This window comes from Hyla sarda, unplaced genomic scaffold, assembly GCF_029499605.1.
Source record: "Hyla sarda isolate aHylSar1 unplaced genomic scaffold, aHylSar1.hap1 scaffold_1388, whole genome shotgun sequence".
NCBI lineage: Eukaryota > Metazoa > Chordata > Amphibia > Anura > Hylidae > Hyla > Hyla sarda.
Window position 1 is genome coordinate 24,477 of NW_026608017.1, and position 17,977 is coordinate 42,453.

Sequence of the window (17,977 nt, forward strand, 5' to 3'; positions counted from 1 at the left end):
GAGCCTGACTGTCTTTTCCAACACCACATAATGTTTTGGGGGACACAGAAGCACCGGAGCGTTCAGAGGGATGCGCAACCATCTTTTAAAAACCATGCCCGCAGCGTACCTTAAAAAGCAGCTAAAAATGCCATCGGATTTAATAATTTTAAAACAGAAACAGAAATACTTTATGTAAAAGAAAGTAAAAAGGTTAGGAACATCTTTCCCGCCATTATCTTTACTTTTGTACATAAAATCACGCTTTAATTTCTCAATTTTTGAACCCCATAAAAAAGTAAAAACAATTCTAGTTACTTTTTTTATGTATAAAATAGATGGAGGAAATACCATGGCAATGTATAGCATAATAGGGAGTAAAACCATCTTTATTATTAAAATCTTCCCCTCCATGGTAAGGTTTCTAAGATTCCACATTAAAATCTTCTTCTCCATCTTAGCTATAGCTGAATCCCAGTTAGGGCTCCCATCATTGACCTGGTTAAAAACAATACCTAAAACTTTAATTTGATCCTGTTGCATTGTGACTCCTGGGGTGATGGATGAATCCCAGGAGCCAATATAAAAACAGTCACATTTATCTGTGTTTAGCTTAAAACCAGAGACCTCGCAGAAATAGCTGGTGTTCCTCAATGCCCCCCTCATGGATGGAGAGTCCGGGCACAGTATGGTGACATCATCCATGTACCCCAACACCTTTAGATGGGTCCCTCCTCCACCAGGTATCGGTACGCCTCTTACTACCCGGTCTTTTCTGAGGAGGGCCATCAGTGGTTCGATTGCGCAAATAAAAAGGAGTGGGGACAGGGGGCAGCCCTGTTTGACACCTGATAAAAGAGGAACACCGCTGGTTAAAAAGCCATTAACAGAGACTTGACTAAAACAGGATCGGTATAAAAGCATGATTCGGCTTAAAATCGTTTCAGGCACTGCCATCTTTTTAAGAACTAAAAACAGGTATTCATGGGAGACCCTATCAAAGGCTTTTTCAAAGTCTAAGGATAAAATTGCTACAGTTTGATTTCTATCCTTAAAATACCATAAAACATCTCTTAAAATATTTAGGGATTCAGCTATAGACCTTCCAGGTACCCCACAAACCTGATTTGGGTGAATTAATTTATGAATAAAAGGTTTAAAACGGACAGCTAATAACTTGGCTAAAACTTTATAATCGACATTTAAAAGTGTGATGGGGCGCCAATTTTTTAGCATATCCTTTTCACCCTTTTTAAAAAGTAATGATACAATCCCCCTCCTCCAGGAAGGGGGAAGTTCATTAACAATAAAAGTTTCTTTATACAATAAAACCATATCATCCTTTAAAATATCCCAAAAAGCTAAATAAAATTCGATGGGTAAACCATCTTCCCCAGGGGCCTTCCCACTAGAAAAACTTTTAAAAACAAATAAAAGTTCATCTAAGTTAAGATCACGGGATAAAACCTCCTGGTCTAAAACATCTAGCTTAAAATCAAGGGAATTAAGAACATGTTCTAAAAAGGATGGATTAAGATCTTTCTTATTAAAAAGAAGCTGGTAGAAGTTAAAAACTGCATCTAACATGCCTTTTGGAGTGGATTCACCCTCAAGGTTTTGGATGATATCCCTCCTATTCATCACTTTTTTAAAAAAGAAACGGGAACATTTCTCGCCCTCCTCCAGGTGCTGCACATGTGAGTTAAAAATGATTTGTTTCCCTTTCTTTTCTATGGCATGTTTTATTTCAGTTTTAAGGTTTAAAATATCATTTTCTACATCCATACCAGCTTCTTTCAATTTAAAAAGTACATTTAAACGCATGTTAAGAACATAAAACCACTGTTTTTCCATTTTTGCCTTCTTCTTACCTGCTTTGATAAAAAAAAATCTGATTTTAGATTTGGTGCCCTCCCACCAGTGCAGCATAGGCTCGTGGGGTTTTCTTTGTGATTGCCAGCATTGGTAGGTCCGCACAAACTCCTCTTTTATCTCAGGGTCCTCTAGGAGTGTGGTGTTTAATCTCCAGAGGCCCCTTTTTGCTTTTTGCTCCCCCTCTAGCTCCAGGCCCACCAAGAGGAGCTTATGATCAGAGAAGATATTCTGCTCGAGCGTGCATTTCAGGGGTTTAAAAGCTCTAGAGGAAAAAATAAAATCGATTCTGGAGCTCACTCTTCCATTGGACCATGTGGCGCCCGGGTCCTCCGGCAAGAGATCCTTCCAGCAATCTTTCAAATTAAAATCATCAATAACATTTTTAAGCAGGTAAGAAGTGCGTTCTTTACGATTAATATCCCCACCCTGCCGGTGTTCCCCATCACGTATGCAGTTAAAATCACCTCCCACCAGCAGGGGGGAAGACCCAACACAAAACAGTGGTAAAATTTCAAATAGTTCTGCCCGCTCCTGTTTATCAGGAGGGGCATACACATTTAAAACACGAATTAAAAGTCCATTAAAATATAGATGAATTAAAAGAGCTCTGCCAGGCACAATCTCAGTTACTGTATGAATAGAAAAGGACTGGCCTCGGCAGAGCAGCCCAACACCCACAGAACGACAGTCATTTGCACCGGACCATATGGATGGGCCCAGCTTCCAGTCTTCTTTTAAGTCTTTATAGTCCATTTTACTAGGGATTCCACATTCTTGTAGCAGGCAAAGGTCAAAGTCACATGTCTCTAGATAAGAAAATAAAGCAGCCCTGCGATCAGGGCTCTTTAAGGACCTCACATTGAGTGAGGCAATTTTTACAGGGATAGGCATAGTTTATGGAGAGTCCGTGCTTGGAGAATCAAAGTCAATAATAAGCTGCGTACCGTCATCCCCCGCCTGCGGGGTCATCAGCTCCTTGATGTTCTGAGGGTCGGAGCTTGAGATCGATGATGCCCCGACCATGAGCTCGCTCTCGTCCGAACTACGGCACGCCGCTTTCCTTTGAATGTCTTCCTCTTCTTCTTCTCTTTGTCTTTTAAATGTCACACTGCTATCCATATCCTCTGTGTTGCTCTCACTCGATGTAATCTCTGGCCCCCGGCTGATGGATCTGCGTCTTCTTTCATCTTTTGACGACTGGAACTGCTGCACAGGGGCCTGTGAGGCCTCTTTTCCGGAACCTTTGCCGCTACCTTGGGAAGTTTTCATCGCTTGTTCCCCAGCAAGCGTTGCTGAGGACTGTTGCTCCAACTTCCCCATCGATCGACGATGGCCAGTTTTACCCACCGGGTCCACTGCTGGCGGGGCAGCAAACCCTGGTTTGGCGCCACTTGTCTTCTTGGCCCTGTCCTGTATAGGCGGAGTAACAGGACCAGGCTCAGACCTGGCCACCTGGCTCCCCTTCCGGCGGGCTTTCACCGGGGCCTCTTCGTCCGGAGCAGGGCGACCCTGGGCCAAGCCAGTACCTGGCTTATGCTGCAATTTTGGGTCCACCTCTGCCCCCACCGAGGCCCGTCGGCTGCCACCCGCCACAGGTGAGCCCCCTTCAGAAGTTTCGGCGGGCTCTTGAGCCAGGTAGGAAGTCGATCGACGTCTTTCAATTTCCCGGGCAGTAAACTCGATCACCCGCCCGGGCTTCGTGGAATCCCCATGGCCTCCCCCTAGCACTACCACCGGTGGGCCCCCCGATGGAGCACCAGAGGTCTTGGGCCTGGACCCATCAGTACCTGCCATCTGGGGTTTGGGCATCTTAAAAAAGGACGTCTTTTGTCCTGTCCCCTCTTTGGGTGGGCCCAGCCTTGACCCACCCATCGTAGTTTTTGCTTTATGGGGACAGGAATTAAAATCGTGATTTTCCTCTCCGCAGAGGTTGCACCTTATCGTATGGCTACATCTTGAGGCTATGTGACCTTCTTGGCCACACCTATTGCAGCGAATCACACGCTCCGCGCCACAGGTCTCCTAAGTGTGGCCAAACCTCAAGCAATTTCGGCAATACATAGGCATTTGAGGATAGAACAGGAAGCCCCGAACTCTCCCGATGGCAAAATTTGGGGGCGGATGGCAAAGACCCCCAATACCACCGGGATCCTTACGGAGCTTGACCCAGAACTTCCTCTTGCCGTTCCAGAACCGCACGGAGTTCAAGATTTTGTTTGCGAATCGCACCTCTTCGCAGTATCGCCGAAGAAAAGTGGCTATATCCTCCGTGGTCACATGAGGGCTGTGCATAGCCACCACCAACGGTATATGTTCCTCACCATAGAGGAACTGGAACGAAAGACCGTCGAGTCGATCGTCCCTCTGGTCCGCACCAGACAAGGTTGCATAGATGTTATCGCAACAAGCCGTGGCCGTGAAGGTGACGGTATACAGGCCACGGCTTTCCTGGTCATTTAGACACAGGATGTCCTCCCTATTGAGGCGGAAATAGTCAAGAAGAATCACCTCCGCAATGAAGCGGAGGTTCTTCAACTGACGATGGCTCTCCGACACCTCTATGCGGATGGTATTTCGCATCGACATTTCCCCAGAGGGGAAAGCCCAGGAGAACGGCATCTTCCACACCCAGGGACTAAGCCCCTTCCCCAATAGCAGCAGGGGCTCGGAATCCCGCTATAAAAGCGGAACCCTTACCCAAGGCAGAGGTCGGGGGTACCCTAGGTGCTTCCGAAGCTACAGGTAACGCTCAACGTACCGAAAATGCCTTCTGAGACACAAGGTCCCAGAGACAGGGGGATCGCAACCCGTTGTCTGTGGACTAAGCCCGCTCCCCAATAGCAGCAAGGGGGTGAAGTCCCTCCGTAAGGAGAGACAATCCCCCAAGGCCGAGAAGCGGGGTACCACAGACACCTTCCGACCAGACCAAATGCAGATACTACACTTGATCTTAGCCAAAAGGCCGAGAAGCGATAACCGTGAAAGGGGCGGGCCCAACAAGGTGCCCTTCATGGGCACTATCACTGCTTGCTGTCAGGGAGGCTGCCAGACAATTTTCCATGCACACTCTGGGCTGGGGGGCAGTCAACCACCAGTACACACAGCAGAACCTAAACCCATACCATTATTGCTAAGCAGCAAGACAGGGGCCCATTGCACTCCCACGGGGCCTTTTTAAATGCAATCCATAACCCGGATTTGCCAGGAACCCTTCTTACTCCTCCTACTTGCATGTGACACTGGGCTTAGGATCTGCATAGGAAACACACACACAAGCACACACCTACCTTTGTTGCCTGCAGATGCCTCCTTGGCTGTCCCCAAACGGTATCAAACCAACACCCACGGGAAGCTGTAAGCATAGAGGACATGCCTGCACCCCATTGGACTTACCTGTGTGGGTTAAACCCGGGTTATTTGACAACCTATGGCGGTGATGGTTCTGCTCAGGCAGAGCAGTGCTGATGCTCCTCATAAAGCTGTCGCTGCTGTGAAGGTTCTAGGTGACATCACAAATCCCTATGGTTACATACACAACAAAGCTGGGTTGTTGTTGTTTACACTCTGCAAGGCCTGTGGAAGTGAGTGACATCATAGCACTGTAGTTCTGAGGGTTCTAGATGGATGCAACAATCTCCTGTTGCTTCTATGAAGGCCATAATAGACGACATCACCAAACAGCTCCATAGTCACATACACAGCAAAGGAGAGATGTTGTTTACACCTAGTGATGTCAGTGGTATTGAGTGACATCACAGCACAGTGCTAAGGCTCCTGGGCCTGGACACAGCAGCGGCTGCAATATCTCAACGGAGAATACGTTTATATATATGTGTGTGTGTGCGCGTATATATATATATATATATATATATATATATATATATATATATATATATTTCTCCGCCGAAATCACTTTTAAACCCATTTCCACCTTTTTTTCCCTTCTCTTCCTCTTACTTTTTTTTCACGTTTTTTTACGTTTTTCTCCTTTTCGCCTCTTTTCTGGGCATATTATTCTTCTTTTTCTTCTTTTTTTTCGTCTAATGCATACCCCATCAGTGCAGCAATGCTTATTCAATACCGCCAGCAGATGGAGACACTGGGGGATAATTTTCTAAGGATTTATACTGATTTTTCCTGTCTGAATTTGTCGCACAGAAAGTTGCAGGCCAAATATGTGTGACATTTCTGCGACTTTAGCTTCTAGAGCATTTTTACAACATTATACATAGGTGCTGAATACATAAAAAGCGACTGTTCAGCGACAGACAAGTCGCATCGGCTGAAAGTAGGCCAGAATGTCAGTCCATGTTGGAGCAGGTTTAGATACAGTCTAAAGTATAGATCTCAAAGTCTGTGCACAGAATTTAGCAAGGGCCTCGCACCTTCTGATGCATCAGGTAGGTGCACAATAGCATAGCCTAACCCTCTGTACTTTGGTCTATATTGATGCGGGACATAGACAGCCAGCTGATGACCAATCCATTAGTGCAATGGATGGCTGGAAGCATTTGTCTTTGCCTTTGCAATACCACAGAAGCAATGCATGGTCAATGTACAGCAATGACACACCTGTGTGAACAGCCAGGAGACCCCCCCCATGTTATGTTACATAGTTACATAGTTAGTACGGTCGAAAAAAGACATATGTCCATCAAGTTCAACCAGGGAATTAAGGGGTAGGGGTGTGGCGCGATATTGGGGAAGGGATGAGATTTTATATTTCTTCATAAGCATTAATCTTATTTTGTCAATTAGGAACATTCAGCACCCACCCGCTATCAAGGCAGCTGCCTATCATGTCATGCCCTACCTGCACAGGTGTGCTGGCTACTCAAATGATCCAATTAAGGAGGCCATTTAGTCAGCAGCAGCAGAAGTCCTGTGCCTGGACGCTCCAACAGCGGCCAGACACAAGCAGAAGCAGAAGCAGCAGAAGCAGCAGCAGCACCACCTTTTGTTTTTTGGCTGCAGCAGCAGCAAGGCCCACAGGGCTGGCTAGCTGGCTAGCCAGCAAGCAGGTAGCAATGAAAGTAGGAATCTTTCTTTTTAACCCTGTAAGGGGGTGGTGCACTGTACCCGAAGATACTGCCATATCGGGTCAATGCATAGGGCGACGGAAGCAAGCTTCGAAATCGGCCCCCGTTCTCAAAAATCCATTTAATATATGGTCCCCAGATAGGGGACGTATCAGATATTAAACTGATAAGAACAGATAAGGTTTCAACTAAATTTTATTCAATAAATAAGAAACCATACAAAATTTAAAATGCTAAATAATAAAAGGTTCACAAAAGTTTTAAAATACAAATATTAAAACCAGTAATAAAAGGAGAAAAAATAAAAATGGCAGGATAAAACATTATACAAATGTCATAAAAACTGATTATATTGTTATTTCGTTCCATAGAGGCAGACACCACATGGATGCTGCCTCGCTGGCCCCCAACTGTTTCTTGTCTCTTAGGTAATAGATGTACATCTCACTCAGGGCCAGCTTTATACAGTTTTTAACATCAATAAAATCATGTTTAAAAAGTAAGATGTTCCTAACTTTCCAGATGGCATTTTTAAAACAATTAATAATCATCCAGCAGATCATCTGCTGTTTAAAATTGGGGCAGTTAAAAAGACCGTAAAAGACACATTCGTGATTAAAATCTTTTAGGCCGCAGGCCCACTTCAAAAGTGGGCCTACCTTCCTCCAAAGCTCCCGTGCAAAAGGGCAGTTCCAAAATATGTGCAGCACCGTTTCGTCCACTCCGCAGCCATCTCTCGGGCACTTGGCTCTCGCCACCAGTCCTCGCCTGTGCTGGAACTCACGAGTAGGGAGGCACTGGTGGACGATTGCCCAGGCAAGATCCCTGTGTACATTCGCCAGAAACTTCCCGTATACGTTCCGCCATACCTTTTTGGATCTTGCCTGTGTGAAATTGGACACTGCCAGGGTAACCTCACTCCACCTGAGGACCTTTGATACCTTTCTCTGGTCCCCCAGTATGTCAGGCTCCAAATCTTGGAGACCTAGGAGCCTGACTGTCTTTTCCAACACCACATAATGTTTTGGGGGACACAGAAGCACCGGAGCGTTCAGAGGGATGCGCAACCATCTTTTAAAAACCATGCCCGCAGCGTACCTTAAAAAGCAGCTAAAAATGCCATCGGATTTAATAATTTTAAAACAGAAACAGAAATACTTTATGTAAAAGAAAGTAAAAAGGTTAGGAACATCTTTCCCGCCATTATCTTTACTTTTGTACATAAAATCACGCTTTAATTTCTCAATTTTTGAACCCCATAAAAAAGTAAAAACAATTCTAGTTACTTTTTTTATGTATAAAATAGATGGAGGAAATACCATGGCAATGTATAGCATAATAGGGAGTAAAACCATCTTTATTATTAAAATCTTCCCCTCCATGGTAAGGTTTCTAAGATTCCACATTAAAATCTTCTTCTCCATCTTAGCTATAGCTGAATCCCAGTTAGGGCTCCCATCATTGACCTGGTTAAAAACAATACCTAAAACTTTAATTTGATCCTGTTGCATTGTGACTCCTGGGGTGATGGATGAATCCCAGGAGCCAATATAAAAACAGTCACATTTATCTGTGTTTAGCTTAAAACCAGAGACCTCGCAGAAATAGCTGGTGTTCCTCAATGCCCCCCTCATGGATGGAGAGTCCGGGCACAGTATGGTGACATCATCCATGTACCCCAACACCTTTAGATGGGTCCCTCCTCCACCAGGTATCGGTACGCCTCTTACTACCCGGTCTTTTCTGAGGAGGGCCATCAGTGGTTCGATTGCGCAAATAAAAAGGAGTGGGGACAGGGGGCAGCCCTGTTTGACACCTGATAAAAGAGGAACACCGCTGGTTAAAAAGCCATTAACAGAGACTTGACTAAAACAGGATCGGTATAAAAGCATGATTCGGCTTAAAATCGTTTCAGGCACTGCCATCTTTTTAAGAACTAAAAACAGGTATTCATGGGAGACCCTATCAAAGGCTTTTTCAAAGTCTAAGGATAAAATTGCTACAGTTTGATTTCTATCCTTAAAATACCATAAAACATCTCTTAAAATATTTAGGGATTCAGCTATAGACCTTCCAGGTACCCCACAAACCTGATTTGGGTGAATTAATTTATGAATAAAAGGTTTAAAACGGACAGCTAATAACTTGGCTAAAACTTTATAATCGACATTTAAAAGTGTGATGGGGCGCCAATTTTTTAGCATATCCTTTTCACCCTTTTTAAAAAGTAATGATACAATCCCCCTCCTCCAGGAAGGGGGAAGTTCATTAACAATAAAAGTTTCTTTATACAATAAAACCATATCATCCTTTAAAATATCCCAAAAAGCTAAATAAAATTCGATGGGTAAACCATCTTCCCCAGGGGCCTTCCCACTAGAAAAACTTTTAAAAACAAATAAAAGTTCATCTAAGTTAAGATCACGGGATAAAACCTCCTGGTCTAAAACATCTAGCTTAAAATCAAGGGAATTAAGAACATGTTCTAAAAAGGATGGATTAAGATCTTTCTTATTAAAAAGAAGCTGGTAGAAGTTAAAAACTGCATCTAACATGCCTTTTGGAGTGGATTCACCCTCAAGGTTTTGGATGATATCCCTCCTATTCATCACTTTTTTAAAAAAGAAACGGGAACATTTCTCGCCCTCCTCCAGGTGCTGCACATGTGAGTTAAAAATGATTTGTTTCCCTTTCTTTTCTATGGCATGTTTTATTTCAGTTTTAAGGTTTAAAATATCATTTTCTACATCCATACCAGCTTCTTTCAATTTAAAAAGTACATTTAAACGCATGTTAAGAACATAAAACCACTGTTTTTCCATTTTTGCCTTCTTCTTACCTGCTTTGATAAAAAAAAATCTGATTTTAGATTTGGTGCCCTCCCACCAGTGCAGCATAGGCTCGTGGGGTTTTCTTTGTGATTGCCAGCATTGGTAGGTCCGCACAAACTCCTCTTTTATCTCAGGGTCCTCTAGGAGTGTGGTGTTTAATCTCCAGAGGCCCCTTTTTGCTTTTTGCTCCCCCTCTAGCTCCAGGCCCACCAAGAGGAGCTTATGATCAGAGAAGATATTCTGCTCGAGCGTGCATTTCAGGGGTTTAAAAGCTCTAGAGGAAAAAATAAAATCGATTCTGGAGCTCACTCTTCCATTGGACCATGTGGCGCCCGGGTCCTCCGGCAAGAGATCCTTCCAGCAATCTTTCAAATTAAAATCATCAATAACATTTTTAAGCAGGTAAGAAGTGCGGTCTTTACGATTAATATCCCCACCCTGCCGGTGTTCCCCATCACGTATGCAGTTAAAATCACCTCCCACCAGCAGGGGGGAAGACCCAACACAAAACAGTGGTAAAATTTCAAATAGTTCTGCCCGCTCCTGTTTATCAGGAGGGGCATACACATTTAAAACACGAATTAAAAGTCCATTAAAATATAGATGAATTAAAAGAGCTCTGCCAGGCACAATCTCAGTTACTGTATGAATAGAAAAGGACTGGCCTCGGCAGAGCAGCCCAACACCCACAGAACGACAGTCATTTGCACCGGACCATATGGATGGGCCCAGCTTCCAGTCTTCTTTTAAGTCTTTATAGTCCATTTTACTAGGGATTCCACATTCTTGTAGCAGGCAAAGGTCAAAGTCACATGTCTCTAGATAAGAAAATAAAGCAGCCCTGCGATCAGGGCTCTTTAAGGACCTCACATTGAGTGAGGCAATTTTTACAGGGATAGGCATAGTTTATGGAGAGTCCGTGCTTGGAGAATCAAAGTCAATAATAAGCTGCGTACCGTCATCCCCCGCCTGCGGGGTCATCAGCTCCTTGATGTTCTGAGGGTCGGAGCTTGAGATCGATGATGCCCCGACCATGAGCTCGCTCTCGTCCGAACTACGGCACGCCGCTTTCCTTTGAATGTCTTCCTCTTCTTCTTCTCTTTGTCTTTTAAATGTCACACTGCTATCCATATCCTCTGTGTTGCTCTCACTCGATGTAATCTCTGGCCCCCGGCTGATGGATCTGCGTCTTCTTTCATCTTTTGACGACTGGAACTGCTGCACAGGGGCCTGTGAGGCCTCTTTTCCGGAACCTTTGCCGCTACCTTGGGAAGTTTTCATCGCTTGTTCCCCAGCAAGCGTTGCTGAGGACTGTTGCTCCAACTTCCCCATCGATCGACTATGGCCAGTTTTACCCACCGGGTCCACTGCTGGCGGGGCAGCAAACCCTGGTTTGGCGCCACTTGTCTTCTTGGCCCTGTCCTGTATAGGCGGAGTAACAGGACCAGGCTCAGACCTGGCCACCTGGCTCCCCTTCCGGCGGGCTTTCACCTGGGCCTCTTCGTCCGGAGCAGGGCGACCCTGGGCCAAGCCAGTACCTGGCTTATGCTGCAATTTTGGGTCCACCTCTGCCCCCACCGAGGCCCGTCGGCTGCCACCCGCCACAGGTGAGCCCCCTTCAGAAGTTTCGGCGGGCTCTTGAGCCAGGTAGGAAGTCGATCGACGTCTTTCAATTTCCCGGGCAGTAAACTCGATCACCCGCCCGGGCTTCGTGGAATCCCCATGGCCTCCCCCTAGCACTACCACCGGTGGGCCCCCCGATGGAGCACCAGAGGTCTTGGGCCTGGACCCATCAGTACCTGCCATCTGGGGTTTGGGCATCTTAAAAAAGGACGTCTTTTGTCCTGTCCCCTCTTTGGGTGGGCCCAGCCTTGACCCACCCATCGTAGTTTTTGCTTTATGGGGACAGGAATTAAAATCGTGATTTTCCTCTCCGCAGAGGTTGCACCTTATCGTATGGCTACATCTTGAGGCTATGTGACCTTCTTGGCCACACCTATTGCAGCGAATCACACGCTCCGCGCCGCAGGTCTCCTGGGTGTGGCCAAACCTCAAGCAATTTCGGCAATACATAGGCATTTGAGGATAGAACAGGAAGCCCCGAACTCTCCCGATGGCAAAATTTGGGGGCGGATGGCAAAGACCCCCAATACCACCGGGATCCTTACGGAGCTTGACCCAGAACTTCCTCTTGCCGTTCCAGAACCGCACGGAGTTCAAGATTTTGTTTGCGAATCGCACCTCTTCGCAGTATCGCCGAAGAAAAGTGGCTATATCCTCCGTGGTCACATGAGGGCTGTGCATAGCCACCACCAACGGTATATGTTCCTCACCATAGAGGAACTGGAACGAAAGACCGTCGAGTCGATCGTCCCTCTGGTCCGCACCAGACAAGGTTGCATAGATGTTATCGCAACACGCCGTGGCCGTGAAGGTGACGGTATACAGGCCACGGCTTTCCTGGTCATTTAGACACAGGATGTCCTCCCTATTGAGGCGGAAGTAGTCAAGAAGAATCACCTCCGCAATGAAGCGGAGGTTCTTCAACTGACGATGGCTCTCCGACACCTCTATGCGGATGGTATTTCGCATCGACATTTCCCCAGAGGGGAAAGCCCAGGAGAACGGCATCTTCCACACCCAGGGACTAAGCCCCTTCTCCAATAGCAGCAGGGGCTCGGAATCCCGCTATAAAAGCGGAACCCTTACCCAAGGCAGAGGTCGGGGGTACCCTAGGTGCTTCCGAAGCTACAGGTAACGCTCAACGTACCGAAAATGCCTTCTGAGACACAAGGTCCCAGAGACAGGGGGATCGCAACCCGTTGTCTGTGGACTAAGCCCGCTCCCCAATAGCAGCAAGGGGGTGAAGTCCCTCCGTAAGGAGAGACAATCCCCCAAGGCCGAGAAGCGGGGTACCACAGACACCTTCCGACCAGACCAAATGCAGATACTACACTTGATCTTAGCCAAAAGGCCGAGAAGCGATAACCGTGAAAGGGGCGGGCCCAACAAGGTGCCCTTCATGGGCACTATCACTGCTTGCTGTCAGGGAGGCTGCCAGACAATTTTCCATGCACACTCTGGGCTGGGGGGCAGTCAACCACCAGTACACACAGCAGAACCTAAACCCATACCATTATTGCTAAGCAGCAAGACAGGGGCCCATTGCACTCCCACGGGGCCTTTTTAAATGCAATCCATAACCCGGATTTGCCAGGAACCCTTCTTACTCCTCCTACTTGCATGTGACACTGGGCTTAGGATCTGCATAGGAAACACACACACAAGCACACACCTACCTTTGTTGCCTGCAGATGCCTCCTTGGCTGTCCCCAAACGGTATCAAACCAACACCCACGGGAAGCTGTAAGCATAGAGGACATGCCTGCACCCCATTGGACTTACCTGTGTGGGTTAAACCCGGGTTATTTGACAACCTATGGCGGTGATGGTTCTGCTCAGGCAGAGCAGTGCTGATGCTCCTCATAAAGCTGTCGCTGCTGTGAAGGTTCTAGGTGACATCACAAATCCCTATGGTTACATACACAACAAAGCTGGGTTGTTGTTGTTTACACTCTGCAAGGCCTGTGGAAGTGAGTGACATCATAGCACTGTAGTTCTGAGGGTTCTAGATGGATGCAACAATCTCCTGTTGCTTCTATGAAGGCCATAATAGACGACATCACCAAACAGCTCCATAGTCACATACACAGCAAAGGAGAGATGTTGTTTACACCTAGTGATGTCAGTGGTATTGAGTGACATCACAGCACAGTGCTAAGGCTCCTGGGCCTGGACACAGCAGCGGCTGCAATATCTCAACGGAGAATACGTTTATATATATGTGTGTGTGTGCGCGTATATATATATATATATATATATATATGTATATATATATATATATATTTCTCCGCCGAAATCACTTTTAAACCCATTTCCACCTTTTTTTCCCTTCTCTTCCTCTTACTTTTTTTTCACGTTTTTTTACGTTTTTCTCCTTTTCGCCTCTTTTCTGGGCGTATTATTCTTCTTTTTCTTCTTTTTTTTCGTCTAATGCATACCCCATCAGTGCAGCAATGCTTATTCAATACCGCCAGCAGATGGAGACACTGGGGGATAATTTTCTAAGGATTTATACTGATTTTTCCTGTCTGAATTTGTCGCACAGAAAGTTGCAGGCCAAATATGTGTGACATTTCTGCGACTTTAGCTTCTAGAGCATTTTTACAACATTATACATAGGTGCTGAATACATAAAAAGCGACTGTTCAGCGACAGACAAGTCGCATCGGCTGAAAGTAGGCCAGAATGTCAGTCCATGTTGGAGCAGGTTTAGATACAGTCTAAAGTATAGATCTCAAAGTCTGTGCACAGAATTTAGCAAGGGCCTCGCACCTTCTGATGCATCAGGTAGGTGCACAATAGCATAGCCTAACCCTCTGTACTTTGGTCTATATTGATGCGGGACATAGACAGCCAGCTGATGACCAATCCATTAGTGCAATGGATGGCTGGAAGCATTTGTCTTTGCCTTTGCAATACCACAGAAGCAATGCATGGTCAATGTACAGCAATGACACACCTGTGTGAACAGCCAGGAGACCCCCCCCCCCCCCATGTTATGTTACATAGTTACATAGTTAGTACGGTCGAAAAAAGACATATGTCCATCAAGTTCAACCAGGGAATTAAGGGGTAGGGGTGTGGCGCGATATTGGGGAAGGGATGAGATTTTATATTTCTTCATAAGCATTAATCTTATTTTGTCAATTAGGAACATTCAGCACCCACCCGCTATCAAGGCAGCTGCCTATCATGTCATGCCCTACCTGCACAGGTGTGCTGGCTACTCAAATGATCCAATTAAGGAGGCCATTTAGTCAGCAGCAGCAGAAGTCCTGTGCCTGGACGCTCCAACAGCGGCCAGACACAAGCAGAAGCAGAAGCAGCAGAAGCAGCAGCAGCAGCACCACCTTTTGTTTTTTGGCTGCAGCAGCAGCAAGGCCCACAGGGCTGGCTAGCTGGCTAGCCAGCAAGCAGGTAGCAATGAAAGTAGGAATCTTTCTTTTTAACCCTGTAAGGGGGTGGTGCACTGTACCCGAAGATACTGCCATATCGGGTCAATGCATAGGGCGACGGAAGCAAGCTTCGAAATCGGCCCCCGTTCTCAAAAATCCATTTAATATATGGTCCCCAGATAGGGGACGTATCAGATATTAAACTGATAAGAACAGATACTACACTTGATCTTAGCCAAAAGGCCGAGAAGCGATAACCGTGAAAGGGGCGGGCCCAACAAGGTGCCCTTCATGGGCACTATCACTGCTTGCTGTCAGGGAGGCTGCCAGACAATTTTCCATGCACACTCTGGGCTGGGGGGCAGTCAACCACCAGTACACACAGCAGAACCTAAACCCATACCATTATTGCTAAGCAGCAAGACAGGGGCCCATTGCACTCCCACGGGGCCTTTTTAAATGCAATCCATAACCCGGATTTGCCAGGAACCCTTCTTACTCCTCCTACTTGCATGTGACACTGGGCTTAGGATCTGCATAGGAAACACACACACAAGCACACACCTACCTTTGTTGCCTGCAGATGCCTCCTTGGCTGTCCCCAAACGGTATCAAACCAACACCCACGGGAAGCTGTAAGCATAGAGGACATGCCTGCACCCCATTGGACTTACCTGTGTGGGTTAAACCCGGGTTATTTGACAACCTATGGCGGTGATGGTTCTGCTCAGGCAGAGCAGTGCTGATGCTCCTCATAAAGCTGTCGCTGCTGTGAAGGTTCTAGGTGACATCACAAATCCCTATGGTTACATACACAACAAAGCTGGGTTGTTGTTGTTTACACTCTGCAAGGCCTGTGGAAGTGAGTGACATCATAGCACTGTAGTTCTGAGGGTTCTAGATGGATGCAACAATCTCCTGTTGCTTCTATGAAGGCCATAATAGACGACATCACCAAACAGCTCCATAGTCACATACACAGCAAAGGAGAGATGTTGTTTACACCTAGTGATGTCAGTGGTATTGAGTGACATCACAGCACAGTGCTAAGGCTCCTGGGCCTGGACACAGCAGCGGCTGCAATATCTCAACGGAGAATACGTTTATATATATGTGTGTGTGTGCGCGTATATATATATATATATATATATATATATATATATATATATATATATTTCTCCGCCGAAATCACTTTTAAACCCATTTCCACCTTTTTTTCCCTTCTCTTCCTCTTACTTTTTTTTCACGTTTTTTTACGTTTTTCTCCTTTTCGCCTCTTTTCTGGGCGTATTATTCTTCTTTTTCTTCTTTTTTTTCGTCTAATGCATACCCCATCAGTGCAGCAATGCTTATTCAATACCGCCAGCAGATGGAGACACTGGGGGATAATTTTCTAAGGATTTATACTGATTTTTCCTGTCTGAATTTGTCGCACAGAAAGTTGCAGGCCAAATATGTGTGACATTTCTGCGACTTTAGCTTCTAGAGCATTTTTACAACATTATACATAGGTGCTGAATACATAAAAAGCGACTGTTCAGCGACAGACAAGTCGCATCGGCTGAAAGTAGGCCAGAATGTCAGTCCATGTTGGAGCAGGTTTAGATACAGTCTAAAGTATAGATCTCAAAGTCTGTGCACAGAATTTAGCAAGGGCCTCGCACCTTCTGATGCATCAGGTAGGTGCACAATAGCATAGCCTAACCCTCTGTACTTTGGTCTATATTGATGCGGGACATAGACAGCCAGCTGATGACCAATCCATTAGTGCAATGGATGGCTGGAAGCATTTGTCTTTGCCTTTGCAATACCACAGAAGCAATGCATGGTCAATGTACAGCAATGACACACCTGTGTGAACAGCCAGGAGACCCCCCCCATGTTATGTTACATAGTTACATAGTTAGTACGGTCGAAAAAAGACATATGTCCATCAAGTTCAACCAGGGAATTAAGGGGTAGGGGTGTGGCGCGATATTGGGGAAGGGATGAGATTTTATATTTCTTCATAAGCATTAATCTTATTTTGTCAATTAGGAACATTCAGCACCCACCCGCTATCAAGGCAGCTGCCTATCATGTCATGCCCTACCTGCACAGGTGTGCTGGCTACTCAAATGATCCAATTAAGGAGGCCATTTAGTCAGCAGCAGCAGAAGTCCTGTGCCTGGACGCTCCAACAGCGGCCAGACACAAGCAGAAGCAGAAGCAGCAGAAGCAGCAGCAGCACCACCTTTTGTTTTTTGGCTGCAGCAGCAGCAAGGCCCACAGGGCTGGCTAGCTGGCTAGCCAGCAAGCAGGTAGCAATGAAAGTAGGAATCTTTCTTTTTAACCCTGTAAGGGGGTGGTGCACTGTACCCGAAGATACTGCCATATCGGGTCAATGCATAGGGCGACGGAAGCAAGCTTCGAAATCGGCCCCCGTTCTCAAAAATCCATTTAATATATGGTCCCCAGATAGGGGACGTATCAGATATTAAACTGATAAGAACAGATAAGGTTTCAACTAAATTTTATTCAATAAATAAGAAACCATACAAAATTTAAAATGCTAAATAATAAAAGGTTCACAAAAGTTTTAAAATACAAATATTAAAACCAGTAATAAAAGGAGAAAAAATAAAAATGGCAGGATAAAACATTATACAAATGTCATAAAAACTGATTATATTGTTATTTCGTTCCATAGAGGCAGACACCACATGGATGCTGCCTCGCTGGCCCCCAACTGTTTCTTGTCTCTTAGGTAATAGATGTACATCTCACTCAGGGCCAGCTTTATACAGTTTTTAACATCAATAAAATCATGTTTAAAAAGTAAGATGTTCCTAACTTTCCAGATGGCATTTTTAAAACAATTAATAATCATCCAGCAGATCATCTGCTGTTTAAAATTGGGGCAGTTAAAAAGACCGTAAAAGACACATTCGTGATTAAAATCTTTTAGGCCGCAGGCCCACTTCAAAAGTGGGCCTACCTTCCTCCAAAGCTCCCGTGCAAAAGGGCAGTTCCAAAATATGTGCAGCACCGTTTCGTCCACTCCGCAGCCATCTCTCGGGCACTTGGCTCTCGCCACCAGTCCTCGCCTGTGCTGGAACTCACGAGTAGGGAGGCACTGGTGGACGATTGCCCAGGCAAGATCCCTGTGTACATTCGCCAGAAACTTCCCGTATACGTTCCGCCATACCTTTTTGGATCTTGCCTGTGTGAAATTGGACACTGCCAGGGTAACCTC

At 45.8% G+C, this 17,977-nt stretch overlaps 3 non-coding genes and 2 pseudogenes across 3 annotated transcripts; all 5 read right to left on the minus strand.

Annotated features, from left to right (window-relative positions):
- Positions 1 to 4,610: 4,610 nt before the first annotated feature.
- Positions 4,611 to 4,828, minus strand: LOC130306712 (U2 spliceosomal RNA; annotated as a pseudogene).
- Positions 4,829 to 6,917: 2,089 nt separating this feature from the next.
- On the minus strand, positions 6,918 to 7,111 carry LOC130306708 (U2 spliceosomal RNA). The gene has a single exon (XR_008856034.1). It is a non-coding gene; the product is annotated as a U2 spliceosomal RNA (small nuclear RNA).
- A 5,381-nt stretch (positions 7,112 to 12,492) lies between these two features.
- LOC130306713 (U2 spliceosomal RNA) lies at positions 12,493 to 12,710 on the minus strand (annotated as a pseudogene).
- Positions 12,711 to 14,806: 2,096 nt separating this feature from the next.
- LOC130306693 (U2 spliceosomal RNA) lies at positions 14,807 to 14,997 on the minus strand. The gene has a single exon (XR_008856018.1). It is a non-coding gene; the product is annotated as a U2 spliceosomal RNA (small nuclear RNA).
- Positions 14,998 to 17,084: 2,087 nt separating this feature from the next.
- LOC130306709 (U2 spliceosomal RNA) lies at positions 17,085 to 17,278 on the minus strand. Its single transcript, XR_008856035.1, has one exon. It is a non-coding gene; the product is annotated as a U2 spliceosomal RNA (small nuclear RNA).
- Between the last annotated feature and the right edge of the window lie 699 nt (positions 17,279 to 17,977).